Source organism: Vombatus ursinus, unplaced genomic scaffold (assembly GCF_900497805.2).
Source record: "Vombatus ursinus unplaced genomic scaffold, bare-nosed wombat genome assembly UNPS02014811.1, whole genome shotgun sequence".
Lineage (NCBI taxonomy): Eukaryota > Metazoa > Chordata > Mammalia > Diprotodontia > Vombatidae > Vombatus > Vombatus ursinus.
Window position 1 is genome coordinate 8,213,802 of NW_020954589.1, and position 17,331 is coordinate 8,231,132.

The window sequence follows — 17,331 nt, forward strand, 5'->3', positions numbered from 1 at the left end:
TTTACCACCAAAGGAGACATATGGTATTACACATGGCCAATATCTTCATGTGCTTTGCTTAACTGTCCTTCTTTGTTACCAGGAAAGGTTCTGTTTGTTTGGAGTAGGAAGTAGTATTAGGAAATGAGAGGGATTTTTTTAATTTGTTTTAATTTTTTTATTTTAAAATTTTAAAAGAAGTCTAGGTTTGATTCCATATTACAATGAAGCATGGCAGTAAGACTTTAGTGGAAGTGCTTAAATATATATCAGCCTTTTGGTATATGGAGAGGATAAACAATACAGGCTATTTTCATGTAATCTGTGAGAGAGTGCAGAAGGTTATATGTACATTTCTATATAGATATACATGCCTGTGTTTATATGTATATGTGTTTATATGGTATATGTAGGTATATATATATATATATATATGTTACATATAACTGCATAAGCTCTGAACGTACCTATCTGTATTCTTTCCTCATCAATACTGACCTTCTCTGAAATTTCTTTGCTTTCTCCAATATCAGGAAAAATTGCTTCCTTTGAACTTAGTTGATAAAAGCCTCAATTGCTCTTTCCCAAATACTGCATATTTCCTTCCTGATGAGGCAGAAACCTGTTCCAAGAGGAAAGGGAGAAAAAGGCTTTGGAAAGTTACTTTACAGAAACAATCAAATTCTCTCTACCCTGTGAGATTGGTCTCACTGTGATAGCTGATACTTCTGTACCTCCTTCAACCCTCCTTCCCTTGGTCTCTAATGTGTTTTTATTCTACATCTGACTGGTCCTTCTAACTTTTCTTCCTCCTTTTCTACCTTCACTATGTGTAATCCAGGAGGTCTGTCCTCAGGTTCCTTCTCTCCTCTGTCCCTTACATCTTTGTTTTAGTATCCCAATTTTAGCAAAGTTCCCTGGACAGAGTAGGTAGTTGGTACTTATGAAACTGAATAGGCCTTAGGTAGTTTAGAGGCTCCATGATGTATTTATCTGTGTCATCTGCAACTTAGCTAAGGAGTGAGGGTTCTGGAGAAGAAGGTGCAGAATTGAAATGCCTGGTGCAAATGCTGAGAGATGGCTACCCCTGGAGGTAGGAAGACGTGGGTACAATTCCAATTTCAAAGAACAACAGAAAGAAAGCATCCTAGAGAAGTATGGAGGTCAAGAACATCTAGATGCTCCTCCTTCTGAGTTATTATTAGCTCAAATAGAAGATCATGTGGAATATTCAAGATGTGGAACAATGATCAAAGGCCAAAAATGAGCTCTTGCCTGCTCTAAGTATGAGGAGGTTGTCAAGATCAAAAATCATGCATGTATCTAGGGATCCTATTGGAAAGAAGGTAGATGGGGGTACAAGTACTGTCATTCCTTTGTCACATTTTTCTACTGTACTGGAGAAGCTGGGAAGGAAATTGCTAATGCAACTGAATCTCTTCCTGATGATGGTATAGGAGAAGATCAAACAAGCAGACCAAAAACTCTAATAGAGCTCAACCAAGGGAAACAGAAAGAGGAGAAGAAGAAGAAGAAACAAAGGAAAAGTAATTCTGACAGTGAGGGTGAAGAAAAGAACAGACATAAAAAACTGAAAAGGACATTAAATGCTGAGAGGGCCCACCTGCTGCACAGCAAGGGGATCATGTAGCTAGATAAGAGAAAGAGGCACTACAGAAGAAACCTACAGAAGAGGAAATGGAGGTATACAGGATGAAATGCCAGAGGCCAGATGACCCCATGACTTCTTTGACTGGACAACAATAACATGACTTGGAAGGAGATTCAGGACATTCAACTTGTATATATTCTTTTTAATCTCTTGGTAAACAAAGATGGAAAAAAAATTCTCATTTGTTTTTCTTACTGTCTTTTAAATAAATTTCTGGAACTACTTCATCCAAAAAAGAGAAAAAAAAAAAACCGACACCTGCAGCAACCACATTCCTATCACGAAGCCTAGTGATGAATAGACTTTTTGTCACTAGGCAAACTTGCCTCATTGTTGCTGTTACATTTCACTGCCTTGTTCTTTGTTTAGCCACAACTATATGTATCAAGGCTTAGCTTGAAAGGCTTGGGTCTCCTCAGTCTTAGCAGAAAACTTGGATCTTGTATCTATTTAGTTTCCTCCAATACACTAAAGAAGTCTTTTTGCCTATAATCTCTTTGGTATCTGAATTTGTTTTATTTTACTTTTCAGAGTTCACATATAATCTCTGTGAGGTTTTTGGTATTTGTAGGGTTAAGAGTAGGTGGTATAATAACCTCTGTGGCCCTTTGGTAATTTATTTTCAAGGTATGAGAGACCTCAGAAACTGCTGAGTGCCCTCCCCTCATTTGATCAAGGAAATAACTGAGGCCTGGAGAAGCGAAACCACCCAGGTAGGAAGTGGCATAAGCTGGTTTGCACCTGACCTCCTCTGACTCCAGAACCAGTGTTGTTCCCATGGAGCCATACTTCAAGGACACAAAAATAAACACAAAGTTATGTCAAGAAGTAAAGACCATTAACCAGCGTGTGAGTATGGCAGTGTGGCAGGAAAGGCCTTGGGGACAAGATATGGTACCTGAACTGTCCTTGCAAAGAAGCCAGGGAGTTTAAGAAGGGGATGGAATGGGAATATATCTCATACCTGGGCAAAAATGTGGGAGAGAAGAGGTATTAGACTGACTACCAAACTGAAAGTCTACAGAGCCATTGTGCTGATCTCATTGTCGTATGCCTGCGAAACTTGGACAGTATACCAGCACCATGGGAGGAAACTGAATCATTTCCATTTGAATTGTCTTAGGAAGATTCTGAAGATCACCTGGAAGGATAAGATACCAGACACTAAGGTCCTTTCTCAAACTAAACTGTCAAGCATTCAAACTCTCCTGCAAAAGCACAACTATTCCAGGATGGCCATATTGTTGGAATACCAGATGTAAACTTCCCTAAAAGACTATTTTATGGAGAACTCACACAGTTCAACCACTCATATGGTTGTCAGAAGAAGCTATACAAGGACACTCTGAAAGTCTCTCTTAATTGATTATGTGGTGTGGGAGACATGGGCCCGGGACAGCCCATCCTGGCGTGCTCTCCCCAGAGAAGGTGCTGTACTCTATGAGCAAATCAGAATTGAAGTAGCTCAAAAGAAATTCAAGATGCACAAATTTAGAGAATCCACCCCAAATCTTCACATGAACTATTTGTGCCTGACCTGAGTTTGTACTGGTCTGATCAGCCATAGCTGGATGCATTGTAACTTTACTCTAACACAAATGATGTCATTTTGGTCCTCTTCAAGAATAAAGAACAACAACCGACAGACTCATCAATATTGATCCTTGTTGCTAGTTCTTCCCTTTTTCCTATGACAGGATATGGGCTCTTTTCAAAATAGTCGATAAGAACACAAAGCTGTTCTTGGCTAAATACTGTTCAGTTTCCTTCTCAATGAGGCAGAAACTTATTCTAGGAGAAAAAGGAAGAAAAATTTTGGAGAGTGACAAGAGCATTCCCTTCTCTTACTAGATTAAGGATTTCTTTTAAACAATTAAAATTGTTATTGAAAATCATATTTTCCCATACAACATTTTTACAAGGAAAAAAAACAGAAGAATTGGAAATGTTCACAGAACACAAACTGGTTTATTAAATGATAAATCAAGAATGCAGGATGAGGAGTTAAACAAATTCCTAGATCTAGGATGCCATTATCAAATAAAGTATTATTGACAAAACAAAGGTATTTTAGAATTTTAAATGCAGGAAATCTATAAGCCAATAAAAACATAGAAAGAAAATCCTGACCAAAGTAAAGCCAGATTGACCCTTAAAGTTTGAATGAGCCCCGTTTTAATAACTGAGCACATAAAACTGTACTATTTGATATATTTCTCCATGAACATCTTGTGAAATTCTGATAAAAGGATATCATTTACAAATCTTTTATCCTTTTTCAGCTCATCTTCTCCTTCAGCACAGTTCTTAAAGACCACATCATCGCATCTTCTCTTTACTTTGAAGTTGGTCTGAGGTGAGAAGGACCAGTGAGATTAAGGAAAGGGTTTTCCTTGAGGATTTTTTCCCTCCAAATTTTTCTTCAGTCTTTTGTTATTGTTCCTTCTGGGCTTGTTCTTCAGCTCTTTTTTTTTTTTTTTAATTTTTCCCTAGTTCTGCCAGTAAAGCTGTAATATCATCATCACTTTCTTCCTCAAAATCTTCATCTTCATCGTCTTTATCTGTTAAGATTGAATTGTCTCCAATAATATCCACAGGCCCTTGTAAATAGTCTCAGTGTTAGAGAAACGGGCTTTCTTTCATACTGAAGAGTTGATTTATATATAAACAGGAATATGAATCTGTTCCATGTAAAGAGGCGGCTGTTTTTTTTTAAAACAATATCTCATTTACTTGTTACAAAAAAAGGCATAATCTGCAAATATATAAAAATATCCCTAGGCCTCCCCATCAAAAATACCTTGATCTTTTCCATTTTACTTAAGGAATGCTTTGTATAGCGATAGTGAATGTCTTGTCTCTCGCTCATTTTCTAAACAAAATATCAGATCCCTGAGGCTGACCCAAGTTATCCTCTGTGTAAACTGTCTAGTTGGTCCAACTCCAGAACTTCTCAAAACCGCTGTACTTTTTCCAGACCCTTCTGTCCCTGATCCCGGTCCCAGAGAATCCATCCACTTTCCTTTTTCTCCTAGGACCAATTGCCTCTAATGCAGTTAAGTTCGTATCCCTTTGCCTCTGCTGTGCTAGCTCTTGCTGCATCTCCTTTGCCTTCTGTTTCAACCTAAGTTGTTCTGGATCTTCTTGCCTAGATCGAGATTTTGCTGCTCACATTAAAATTTCTCTGTCTTGTTCATCTTTTCTCCGTTTTTCAATTTGATCAAGCTGATCAAAGAATTTGAGCTGTGCCCAGACATCACTTGCCTGTTTGTATCTTTCATCACCCTTATAATAATAAGAAAGATACCTTCGTTGGGCACTTACTGATACTTTTTCTATGAGGCTTTGTAGCCTTTGCTGTGTTGCACGTGACACGTAACTTACTACATCAGGATGCAGTTCTGTTATTCCATGCTTTTTAACTATTTCTAGTATCCTTCTTTGCAAAGGTGCTGAAAGGAGAAAGGTTTCATCTTGACAAGACCTTGTTAATGTGCCCACTAATTCAGAATTTGTTGCCAATATCCTTGCACTCTCCTCTGATAAGTTTACTCCAGCCATGGAGGTAACATCATTAATATCGTCTTGATTCCTGAAAGAATCTGCTCCAGGTTCTTTAGGTTTATTCTTTTGTGCATCAGACGCTTGCGCCAAAACCGTAGAAGGAATGTTGGTGCCAAATAATACAGGCGGTTTGACCATGGGAATTGTTTTAAGCTGATTTAGTTGAATTTGCTGAGGAGTATTGAGTATGAGATGATTGTGTGGCTTTTGCAACACTGTCTGCGGGAGTTTGTGTCAATGTTACTTGTGGAGGTTTTGCCAACGCCCCTGGTTTCCGAGGTTGTCGAATAACCAGAGATGCAGGTTGTCCTTGTTTGCTAACTGGTGCGGGTTGTGTCAGGCTGATGACCGGCGTCTGAAGAGCGTTTGTGACTGTGACAGCTGTCTCCCCTGCTGTGGGCTGAACGGAGCTACTCAGCACCACTGCAGCCAAGGCAGTTGTTGCCTGTGTCCTGGGCTGCTGTTGCTGACTTTGCTGGATAAAACCTGCCGAATCTGGTGTTAACTGTCTCAAAGCAGGTAAACTCTTCTTCAGGAATGGCAGGAGGTAAGGTTGAGGTGAAGAATTCAGTTCTCCATATAACCTGCTGGTAAAATCTTCTGCTCCAGTTTTCCCATCCAGCAAGTTCTGTACTAATTCTTTGATCTTTGCTGCTGTCTCTGTAGACTGTTTGCCAGAGGAGGCCAGTTTTATTAATGTGGATAGAAAATTCTTACATTTCTTCCCATTTTCCATTGTTTCTGTGACAGCAGCAGAAGCTGTTGTGGCTACTTGTGCAGCACCCTGATGAGCTTCAGGCTGTGCAGTGGAGGCTGTTCCTAATGCAGCTGTCTGTGCACCCACAACAATCTGAGGCTGTACTACAAGAGAGCCTTGTGTTGTTTTAGTTGGTTGTACAGTTTTCTGTGCCTGAGACACTTGCTTAAGTGTGGTAGTTGGTGTCACTTGCTGTGCAATTATTGGTGTTCCAGGAGCTTGCACAGTTGATTTATGAACAGGAGGTGCGCGGGTGGTAGTTGCAGGGCATAGTGCCATGATATTCCGAGGCTCTGACTGAGCCTGGGTCTGGCCCTTCATCTGTGCCAAGGCCTGTTGAGTAAGCATTAACAACTGTCCATTCTCACATCGAATAAGGACCATACCTGGAGGTACCTGAACATTTTTAATATTTATAGGATTCTGAAGTGGTGGAGACAGACAGGGTGCTTGAATAACACCTATAACAGCTGTTGAAGTCTTTGGCAGACTTTGTGCCATTGTATTGACAGTGCCTTTAGCTATCCCTGTAGGGGTCCCAGGAGCTGGAGGAGGAGGTGGTATCCCACTAGGATTGGGAATAACATCTTGCCTAGTTTGCTCAATGATCATGTTACCTCCTGTGGTAGACTGGCCACTGATTGTCAGTGTTTGCCGTTGAGACACTTCCTGCACAATCGTTTTAGGGGACTCTGATTTGATGGCCTGTGTGGTGGCTGTGGTTGGCATGCTAGAGCCAAGTTGACTGTTCACAAGGGATGCCTGATGAGAAACTCCAGAACCCACAATGGCTGCAGAAGCAGCAGCAGTGGCAGGCAAACTCCGCACATTGGTAGTTAAATTGATCACAGTATTGCTCTCATTCCGGGTAGTTGCAGCAACAGAAGCTGCAGCAGGTCCTGCTGTGTGAATTGGTGGCCTGACTAGTGCCACGGTGGGTCCCACTTTTCCAGTGCTGGGGGAGGAGATAACGGTGGATGAGGAAGAAGAGGACACAGCAGTGCTGAGGGAAGAAGTCTGGATGACAGCGTTAGAAGAAGCTGAAGGCAAAACAACATTGAGAGCATTTTCCTTCCCCAGGGGCAACACCACGGAGCCTGGTCCGTAGTTGATTAGGGTGACTGCGGAGGCAGCAGCTGCGGCGGCGGGGGCAGAGTCCCAGCAAAAGCAACACCATTTTCTATATGCGGTGAGTTCATCCCATTACTCGCATTCAAAGTTTGCACCATGGTGGTGGTACCGATTTTGCCGTTTCTGAAGGACAAAGCAGTTGCCATGGTACTGCTGACCACCGAATTGCCCTGACTGGTGGCAGAAGCCCCTGGCTTCATCATTGTCATCGGTAAGGGGACCATGGGCATCAAGGTTGGCTGCAGATATCTGATCTAACCGACGGACGATCTGTTTTTCTCTCTTGCAGCAACTCTCTGTTGAAGATTCCAACGTAGGATTTGCTGCTGTTCTCCAGTTTGCATTCCCTCCATTTATATCGAAGAAGTACCTCCTACAAAGGACTAGTCAGAGAAGGGTGTGGCCTCGTATCTAATTACTCAGGAAAAGTAGGTGTGAACTGAGATTTCAATGGGAATCTCCCCACCCCCAACCCCCAACAACTAAAACAACAAGTTGCCAGAAGAAAAGTAGACCTTGGCCAAAAAACAACAACAAAAAAAAAACTAAATAAGCCCCTGGTAACAGGAAGGTTATAAGAGGCTGAAACTATAAAGTGCAGAGAAGGTGCTAACTTGACTTTTTAGTTAGAAAGAATTTCTTCATCTGGGACTTCCCTAGATCAGTGAATTCACAAGTCCAGTCTCATTTCCTGGAGTTCTAAAGCCTTGTTTTACAAAGCTGGCAGCTGAACGAAGAGGGCTGGTGTGGGGGAAAACACAAGGCTTCCTTCAACTTCAATGCCACCAGACCCTGAGCTGATGGCCCTAAGATGGCAGGGCATTCTCCCTCCTGAAATTCCTCTTTCCTTCTCTTTGCATTTTCCCCCAACTCCACCTCAAGAAAATGTGAGCAACCTTAGTTTTTGTTCTCAATTCAATAGAATACACAATACTTAAGTGACTAGGGTTTTGTTTTGTTTTGTTTTGTTTTGTTTTGTTTTGTTTTGTTTTGTTTTGAAATGCTTCTCGAATTTGCCTGTCATCCTTGCTCAGGGTCCATGCTAATCTTCTCTGTATCATTCCAATTTTAGTATATGTACTGCTGAAGCAAAGGGGGAGAGAGGGGGGAAGGGGGGAGGGGGGGAGGGGTGTTTGGTCAAATTTTTTTTTATTTTAAACTTAAATACAAAATAGGAGGGAAAAAATATTGCCATGTACACAGCAGACCATTAAGAGAGGATTCCATATAAAACAATACATTTCCATTTCAAGAAATCCTTTATAATAAATATTCACATTGTTTTCAAAGCTGCCTAGCTTTTCTTTGCTTCCTTGTTGGTTTTCTTTTGTTCTTGGCTGTGCACTATTTATTTTATTTTCCCCTCCCCCCTCCTACCCTAAAAGAAGGCTGTAATAATGCATCAATATATACACGTACACAGATATCTATAAACATACACATATTTACACTTAGACACTCATACACACATATACCTAAGACCTTGGTATGTTTATTTCCACTTATCATCTGTTTCTCTGAAGGTGAATAATAACTCCTTTCATAGGTCCAAGTCTTTCCAAGTTTTTTAAATCAAACAGCTCATCATTTCCTACACCACCACAATATTCCAACATCCTGAGAGATTGTCTATGAAAGTTTTCCCCCAATTTTCTGCATTCCATTTATTCTTAACTACATAGGTTTTATTTGCACTAGAAATTTTAATTTGAAATAATCAAAATTATCCTTTTTACACTTCAATAATGTTCCTCCTTATAATAAAGTTGAAGGTGTGATACTACTGAACCTTGGATAGATTGATGGGCTGCATTTGTTCTTTCTGGTTAAAAAAAAGTTGCCAGTTCACATGGTTGCTCTTCTCCCTTTAGCGATGACTTTATCCAGCTTTGATGTGACTGGGGTGACTGATGCAGACAAGAGGTGAGCTTCTGTACCTGGGAGGTGGGGGCTGGTGGGCGGCTGGACTGAGGGCAGCAGGGCTGGTGGTTGCTGGGGGTGAGGCAGCTGCAGCTGAGGTAGGGGCTCATGTACACTGAAAAGGCAGTGGGTGAGGGTTTGAGTACAACTGTCTCTTACCAGGCCTTGCTCCTGACAACAGAGTGTGGCTTCACTCCTCCACAAAAGGAGGTGTGCATGCATGCTCACAGGTGGCTCACGTACCAAGATTTTCTGGTTCTTTTGTTCCCTGCAGGGCCCAGGAAGATGCACACTGGCTGTAGCTCTCTAGGTCCTCAAGTATTGCCCTTTGACTGAATCCAAACTTCACAGAACAAATCCCCTGAAGAAAAGGATTTGTTCAAAACAACTCTGAGGTACCACATCACACCTATCAGATTGGCCAACATGACAAAACAGGAAAATGATAAATGTTGGAGAAGATGTGGGAAAATTGGAACACTAATGCATTGCTGGTGGAGTTGTGAAATGATCCAACCATTTTGGAGAGCAATTTGGAACTATGCCCAAAGGGCTATAAAAATGTGCATATCCTTTGACCCAGCAATAACACTTCTAAGGCTGTATACCAAAAAGATCATACAAATGGGAAAAGGACCCACACTTACAAAAATATTTATAGCAGCTCTTTTTGTGGAGGCAAAGAATTAGAAATTGAGGGTATACCTATCAATTGGGGAATGGTTGAACAAGTTGTGGTATATGAATGTAACGGAATATTATTGTGCTTTAAGAAATGATGTGCAAATGGACTTCAGAAAAACCTGGAAAGACATGTATGGACTGATGCTGAATGAAGTGAGCAGAACCAGGAGAATGTTGTACACAGTAACAGCCATATTGTGTGATGACTAACTTTGATAGATTTAGCCCTTCTCAGCAATGCAAGGACCTAAGACATCTCCAAAGGTCTCATGATGGAAAATGTCATCCACATCCAAAGAAAAAACTATGGAGTTTGAATGCAGATTGAAGCATACTATTTGCTATTTTTTTCTTCTGTTTTGTTTTGTTTCCTCTTTCTGATGGTTCCGCCTATTGGTTCTAATTCTTCCTTATGACATCACTAATGTGAAAATATGTTTAATAGGAATGTAAATGTGTAGCCTATATCAGATTTTGAGCTGTCTTGGGGAGGGAAGGAGGGAGGGAGAGGGAGAAAAATTTAAAACTCAAAAGCCTATGGACGTGAGTGTTGATCGATCAAAATAAATTTTAAAAAAGAAAGAAAAGGATTTGTTCTGTAAAACTTGGTCTCAGTCAAAAAGCCACACCCAAGGATCTAGAAGGCTGCAGGTGACCTCCAGGCAGAAGGTTCCTCACCCCAGGGCTAGACAAATAACAAGGCTGTGAAATATAACAGCAACAATGAAGCAAGTTTGCGTAGTAACAAAAAATCTACTCATAGAAGGGCTTCATGATAGGAATGTGGTTGTTGCAGGTGTTTGTTGGTTTGTTTTTTTTTTAATTTTTGGATGAAAGAGTTCCAGAAATTTACTTAAAAGATGGTAAGAAAAACGAATGAAGATTTTCCCATCTTTGTTTACCAAGAAACTAAAAAGTATCTATACAAGTTGGGTGTCCTGAATCTCCTTCCAAGTCATGTCATTGCTTTCCAAGGAAAGACATCACGGGATCATCTAGTCTCTGGCATTTAACCCTGTATGCCTCCATTTCCTCTTCGGTAGACTCTCTGGCTTCATGCGTGCTATGGTAAGGCCTCTTCCTCTCGTCTAGCTGCATTATCTCTTTGATGTGTAGGAGTTGGGCCTCCTCAGCATTTAATGCCTTTTTCAGTCTTTCATGTTTCTTCTTTTCTTCACCCTCACTGTCAGAATTACTTTTCCTGTGTTTCTTCTTTTTCTTCTTCTTCTCCTCTTTCTGTTTCTCTTGGTGGAGCTCCATTAGAGTTTTGAGTCTGCTTGTTTGCTCTCCTTCCATGGCATCATCAAGAATAGATTCATCTCCATTTCCTTCCCAGATTCTCCAGTACAGTAGAAAAATGTGACAAAGGACAGCACTTGTACCCCCATCTACCTTCTTGCAAATAGGATCCCTAGATATGCATATGATTATTTTTTAAGCAAGTCAAGATATTTATTGACATCCCTCAGCTCCTCTAAACTTACAAAAATTTGATAGTTCCAAAAATTTTAATTATTTTATTTTAGAGGTAATTACAATTAATCCACCAGACACATTACAAAACAAATGCTGAATTTGCAATGTATACATATTTGAATTGGAACACAATAATTTCCATGTATATATGACTTTATTTCACTGTATGAGCAAAAGCCTAAAAGTTAACATGGGAAATCCTTGCATTCTTTCTTCTATGGTCAAATGCCCAAATTTACAGCCAGCCTTATGTTTCACATTATGCATAATCCTAAGGTAAATCCAGTTAATGACGTCCATGAGCAGGAGCAGTTGCATCTGAACCTTTCAAAGCTTTGCTTTTTTTATCAGCACTTCTGATTTTGTAAACAATGTACCCTATCACACCCATTCCTTTTCAGATCTCCTGGTAAACCTGGGTATAGTAGGGCTTCAGTGGAGTCCAAATATTTTTCATACAGTTCTGTAACATCATGGCTGGCTTCTGCAAAGAAGAGCCTCACGAGAGAACCTGGGCCAACAGCAGAGAACAGTTCATGGCCAAAGGCTCAGAACGGTGACCCCAAAAGCCGGGCCCTCCTCGGGGAGTGCCGAGAAAGGAAGGGCCTCACAGTTTGCTCAGAGAGTCGACCTCCCTATGTGCTTGATTATGGATCTTGACATCCTCTTCATACTTAAAGCAGGCAAGAGCTCCTTCTTGTCCTTCTATGATTGTTCCATGTCTTGAATATTCCACATAGTCTTCTGTTTGAGCTAACAGTAACTCAGAAGGAGGAACATCCAGGTGTTCTTGACCTCCATGCTTCTCTAGGATGCTTTTTTTCTGTTGGTCTTTGAAATCTTCTTTCTTGACTTTAAATGATTTATACAGAAACTCCAGTTTTGTTGGATCTGCTTGGAGATGCACTTCAGACCCTTTGTCATAAGCCTCCCAGGCAAACAACTGTGTTTGTGCCATTGAAATTGTATCTCCATGGGTGGGGCCAAGATGGCAGAGTAAAAGCAGTGACTTGCTTGAGCTCTCCCCCAAATCCCTCCAAATACCTATAAAAAAATGGCTCTAAACAAATTCTAAAGCAGCAGAACCCACAAAAAGACAGAGTGAAACAAATTTTCAGCCCAAGACAGCCTGGATGGTTGATTGGAAAGGTATATCATGCCAGGCTGGGAGAGGAGCACTGGGAGAGGAGTGCAGGCCACAGAGAGCCTGGAGCAGGCCTCAGAGGACTGAATCGCAGGCAGCTGTGGCAGTTTCCAGACTTCTCAACCCATGAACACCAAAGACAACTTAGAAGGTCAGTGGGAAAAGTCTGTGTCTGTGGTGAGAGAGAGAAGCCAGTGGTCTCAGCTCCAGTCCCCGAGCTTGGCCAGGGCAGTGGCTGCCTCCTGAGTTTCCAGCCCACAGACTGAGGAGGAATCGAATGGCTGATCAGAGGGGGATTGCAGGGATCTCTCTGCTGGTACAGTATTCTCTTGCTTTGCCCATGCTTGTATCTGGGTCACAGTTCTGGGTGGTGGTCCTGGTGCGAGGAGGAGCGCTGGCGTGGTGGAGTTTGTAGTGGCTATGGAGAGTATACCCTCCTCACAGTTCCAAGACAGAAAAGAGTGCTCATAGACCAGAGCACAGGCCAAGAAAGGAGTAAACACCTCACCCTTCATCATAGCACCTTGGAAGAACTGAAAATTTACAGGTCCCTAGAAGTATCTCTGAAAACAGCTGCACAAAACCCCAGAAGCTTGAGACAGTACATTCTCCACACTGGAAACAGACTCCAACCTTAACAAAGAGTTTATAACTCAAGTAATTGGCCAGGATCATGAGTAAGCAGCACAAAAAGAGTCAGACTATATTATCTTACTTTGGTGACAAAGAAGATCAAAACATATAAACAGAAGAAGACAATGAAGCCAAAGCTCCTACATCCAAAGCCTCCAAGAAAAATATGAATTGGTCCCAGGCCATGGAAGAGCCCAAAAAGGATTTTGAGAAGCAAGTAAGAGAAGTAGAGGAAAAACTGAGAGTGATGCTAAAGGAGAACCAAAAAGATACTGCAGAAAATAACACCTTAAAAAATAGCCTAATCCAAATGACAAAAGAGGTCCAAAAAGTCAATGAGGAGAAGAATGCCCTTAAAAGCAAAATTGGCCAAATGGAAAAGGAAGTCCAAAAACCTACTGAAGAAAATACTTCCTTAAAAATTAGAATGGAAAAATTGGAAGATAGGGACAATTTGAGAAATCAAGGCACTGTAACACTAATCCAAAGGAATGAAAAAAATTGAAGAGAATGTGAAATATCTCATTGGAAAAATAGCTGACCTGGAAAATAGATCCAGGAGAGAGAACTTAAAAATTATTGGACTATCTGAAAGCCATGATCAAAAAAAGAACCTAGACATCATCTTTCAAGAAATTATCAAGGAAAACTGCCCTGATATTTTAGAACCAGAGGGCAAAATAGAAATGGAAAGAATCCACCGATCACCTCCTGAAAAAGATCCCCAAAGGAAAACTTCTAGGAATGTTGTAACCAAATTCCAGAATTCCCAGGTCAAGGAGAAGATATTGCAAGCAGTCAGAAGGAAACAATTCAAGTACTGTGGAAACACAATCAGGTTAACACAAGATTTAGCAGCTTCTACATTAAGGGTCCAGAGGGCATGGAGTATGATATTCCAGAGGGCAAAGGAGTTAGGACTACAACCTAGAATCACCTACCCTGCAAAACTGAGTATAATCCTTCAGGGTAAAAAATGGTCTTTCAATGAAATAGGGGACTTTCAAGCGTTCCTGTGGAAAAGACCACAGCTGAATAGAAAATTCGACCTTCAAATACAAGACTCAAGTGAAACACGGAAGAGGTAAACAGGAAAGAGAAATCATAAAAGACTTATTAAGGCTGAACTGTTTACATTCCTTCATGGAAAGATGATATTTGTAACTCATGAGTCCTTTGTCAGTATTAGGGTAGTGGGAGGGAAAAAATTAGATGTTTGTATAGATAGATAGATATATAGAGGGCACAGGGTGAGTTGAAGATGAAGGGCTGATATCTGGAAAATAAAATTAAGAGGTGGGAGAAGATTATACTGGGAGAAGGAGAAAGGGAGAAGTAGAATGAGGTAAAATATCTCACATTAAACAGACAAGAAAAGGCTTTTACAGTGAAGCGGAAATGGGGGAAGGTGAGAGGGAATGAGTGAATCTTATTCTCATAGGATTTGGCTTAAGGAGGGAATAACATACACAATGGGGTATGGAAATCTATCTTACCCTACAGGAAAATAAGGGGGGAAGGAGACAAGAGAGCAGGGGGTTGATAAAGGGGAGGGCAGATTGAGGGAGGGGATAATCAAAAGCAAACACTTCTGAGGAGGGACAGGGTCAAAAGAGAGAACAGAATAAATGGTGGGTAGGATAGGATGAAGGGAAATATACCTTTTTCACAACACTTCTACTATGGAAGTGTTTTGCATGACTACACATCTATAACCTGTATTGAGATGCTTGCCTTTTCAATGAGGTTGGGTGGGGAGGGAGGAAGGGAGAAAATTTGTAACCCAAAGTTTTAAAAACACATGTTAAAAAATAAAAAAGGAAAAAAATAAAAAATATAAATTGTATCTCCAGTGTATCGAACAAAATTGTCTCCTGCATAACTGACTTCATCAGGACTCTTTCCTGCATTGGCATAGGAATTCTCTTGCATTGTTCTGGTTTTTGGATCATAGTAGGCAGAATTGGGATCTAAATTTTGTAAGTATTTAGTGATGTCTTCTCAAATCCTGAGATTCCAGGCAGTAAATCATCTTTTAGAGTCAACATTTTGTCCAGGCACATCGATGTCATCTGCATACTTACCTTCATCCTTATCTTCCTTGTTATGGTCTCTTTCCATCTAAGAATTTCTCCCCACTGCTGTTTTGGGAATTCATTTTTTCCATGGATATTCCTGTGGCTAATTCTTCCTGTAGCTTCTGAGCTTTCAGTGTTCGTTTAGCCAGGCCAACTTTGGCATATTCTTCCACAATCTTCCTATGTTCCTCTGAGTTGTAGCCATTCCACTGATCCCTTTTACCATCCATAGTCAAACATAAGCTGAGGTTGTATATGTTCTTTTGGGGTTATGTTGGTTCCTGTGAATTTGGCAGCAATAAGCCTAGCAGTCTTTTTATGTGTGCGTCATAGCCCCACAATTTTTACATGCTCCTTTGTGGTATTTTGTAGTCACCATATTCTCTTTCATACCCCTCTTATGCCATTCTCCAGATGGACTGTGGTATTTTTCTTTCTCAGATTGGGGTCTCTGATGCTTTGGTGTTGGTCTTTTTGGAGGATCTATATATCATGACATAGAGGAGATGTACTGAGGAAGACAAGGATTGATATCCTTTCCTTTTTCATCCACTTCAGCTGGTGCATTACCCAGTTCCTTCTTTATCCAGTCATCCTTTGTCATTTTCCTTGGCTTTTCCAAACCCATGTCATTTGATCCCCCTGGGTGTCAGTGTTTACTGCTTCTGAAACAGCAGTCAACTTGGTCCTGGTTATCTTGTGGTACCCCCTGTCAGCCCAGCAAAAGACCCTAGAGGAATGAGCCACCAACTTCAATCCCAACCTAGACACACTTCTACTGTGGCTGAGCCTTGTTTACTGCTGCAGGTGTTTGCCCAAGCTCAGGGACCACTTAGGGCTGGCTTAAGCTGCTGGTGTCATTTAGAGGAAGCAGAATTCATCCAAAGGGTGAATGCAAAGGACTGTTGTGCCCAAGCTCAGGGCACAGCTTGCTTGCTGGGTCTTAACTCTGGAAAACAGGGTGTCTCTTAATAGAAAAAGAGAAGAGTGAGAAAAAAGAGGGGTGATATTGATGTGGAGCCCTGACAGATCCCTTCTGCCATAAATGTACATGGAAGATTGGCATCTAGGGTGAGAGCATCTAAGTACTCAGGAAAAATAAGTGTAAACTCAGACTTCAATTGGAATCCCCCCACCCAAGAACTAAAAGATCAATTTACTAGAAAGAAAGTCGAACTTGGCCAAAAGAACCTAAATAAGCCTGGTAACAGGAAGGCTATAAGAGGCCAAAACTATAAAGTGCAGAGAAGGTGTTAACTCATCTTATAAGTTAAAAGCAACTTCTTCATCTGGGACTTCCCTAGATCAGTGAATTCACAAGTTCAGTTTCATGCCTAGAATTCTGAAGCCTTGTTTTACAAGACTGGCAGCTGAATGAAGAGGGCTGGTGTGGGGAAGAAGACAAGACTTCCTTTAGCTTCAATGCCACCAGACCCTGAACTGATGGCCCTAACACGGCAAGGCACTCTCCCTCCTGAAATTCCTCTTTCCTTCTCTTTGCATTTCCCCCCAACTCATCCCTAAGAGAATGTGAACAACCTTAGCTTTTGTTCCCAATTTAATAGAATACACAATGCTGAAGTGACTGTTTCATAAGTATTGACAAAGTTAAGGGATTTTTCTTTGTGCCCACCAATTAAACTCCATGCCTTCCAGGTGGTTCCATTCTACTAGGTAGAGTCAAGAGAAAACTTCCATACAAGTAATGCAAAGTATATAAGCAATGACAATACAGAGACTTTGGTTTTGTACCTGGGTTCCTCCAAACATAGTGTAGGCACATAGAAGTCAGTCAGTCCACAAGCATTTAGGAAAGTAGTTACTGTGTGCCAGGCCCTGAGCTACCTTCTGGGGATACAAAGAATGGCTTTTGCCTTTAAAGAATGACTCCTGTTGCTGAAGGAGCTCACTTTCACCCTAGTGTTAGGGATAGAACCTGTAACTTCATTGTCATCAGGAACTCCTAGGTGAGGAAGGGCTCCCTATCAATGCAAATTGGTACTTCCCTTCTGCTCTCAATCCCAAATTTCCTTTTTTATATTATTGTTCAGAGTCCTGAGAGATGACTTGGCTAGGGTCACACAAATAATCCGTGTCAGAGACCAGGCCTTCTTCTTGAGGGCTAGGTTAGTGGAGCCTGTTGGCAGCCCCCAGGCTGGCCAACACAAATGCCATTTTCAAAAGACTGCAGTCAGCTCCTAAGTACTCTATTTTTCAGTTTGAAAGTGTCAGACTCCCTCCTCCATCATCCATTTCAGGTACCACACATCCACCTCAACTCACCAAGCTACTT

At 41.2% G+C, this 17,331-nt stretch overlaps 1 non-coding gene and 3 pseudogenes across 1 annotated transcript; all 4 read right to left on the bottom strand.

The window, feature by feature from the left end:
* Positions 1 to 4,467: 4,467 nt before the first annotated feature.
* On the bottom strand, positions 4,468 to 7,312 carry LOC114053580 (annotated as a pseudogene).
* Positions 7,313 to 8,092: 780 nt separating this feature from the next.
* On the bottom strand, positions 8,093 to 8,195 carry LOC114053668. Its single transcript, XR_003570403.1, has one exon. It is a non-coding gene; the product is annotated as a U6 spliceosomal RNA (small nuclear RNA).
* Positions 8,196 to 10,667: 2,472 nt separating this feature from the next.
* LOC114053582 lies at positions 10,668 to 15,666 on the bottom strand (annotated as a pseudogene).
* LOC114053282 lies at positions 11,427 to 11,655 on the bottom strand (annotated as a pseudogene).
* Positions 15,667 to 17,331: the final 1,665 nt, after the last annotated feature.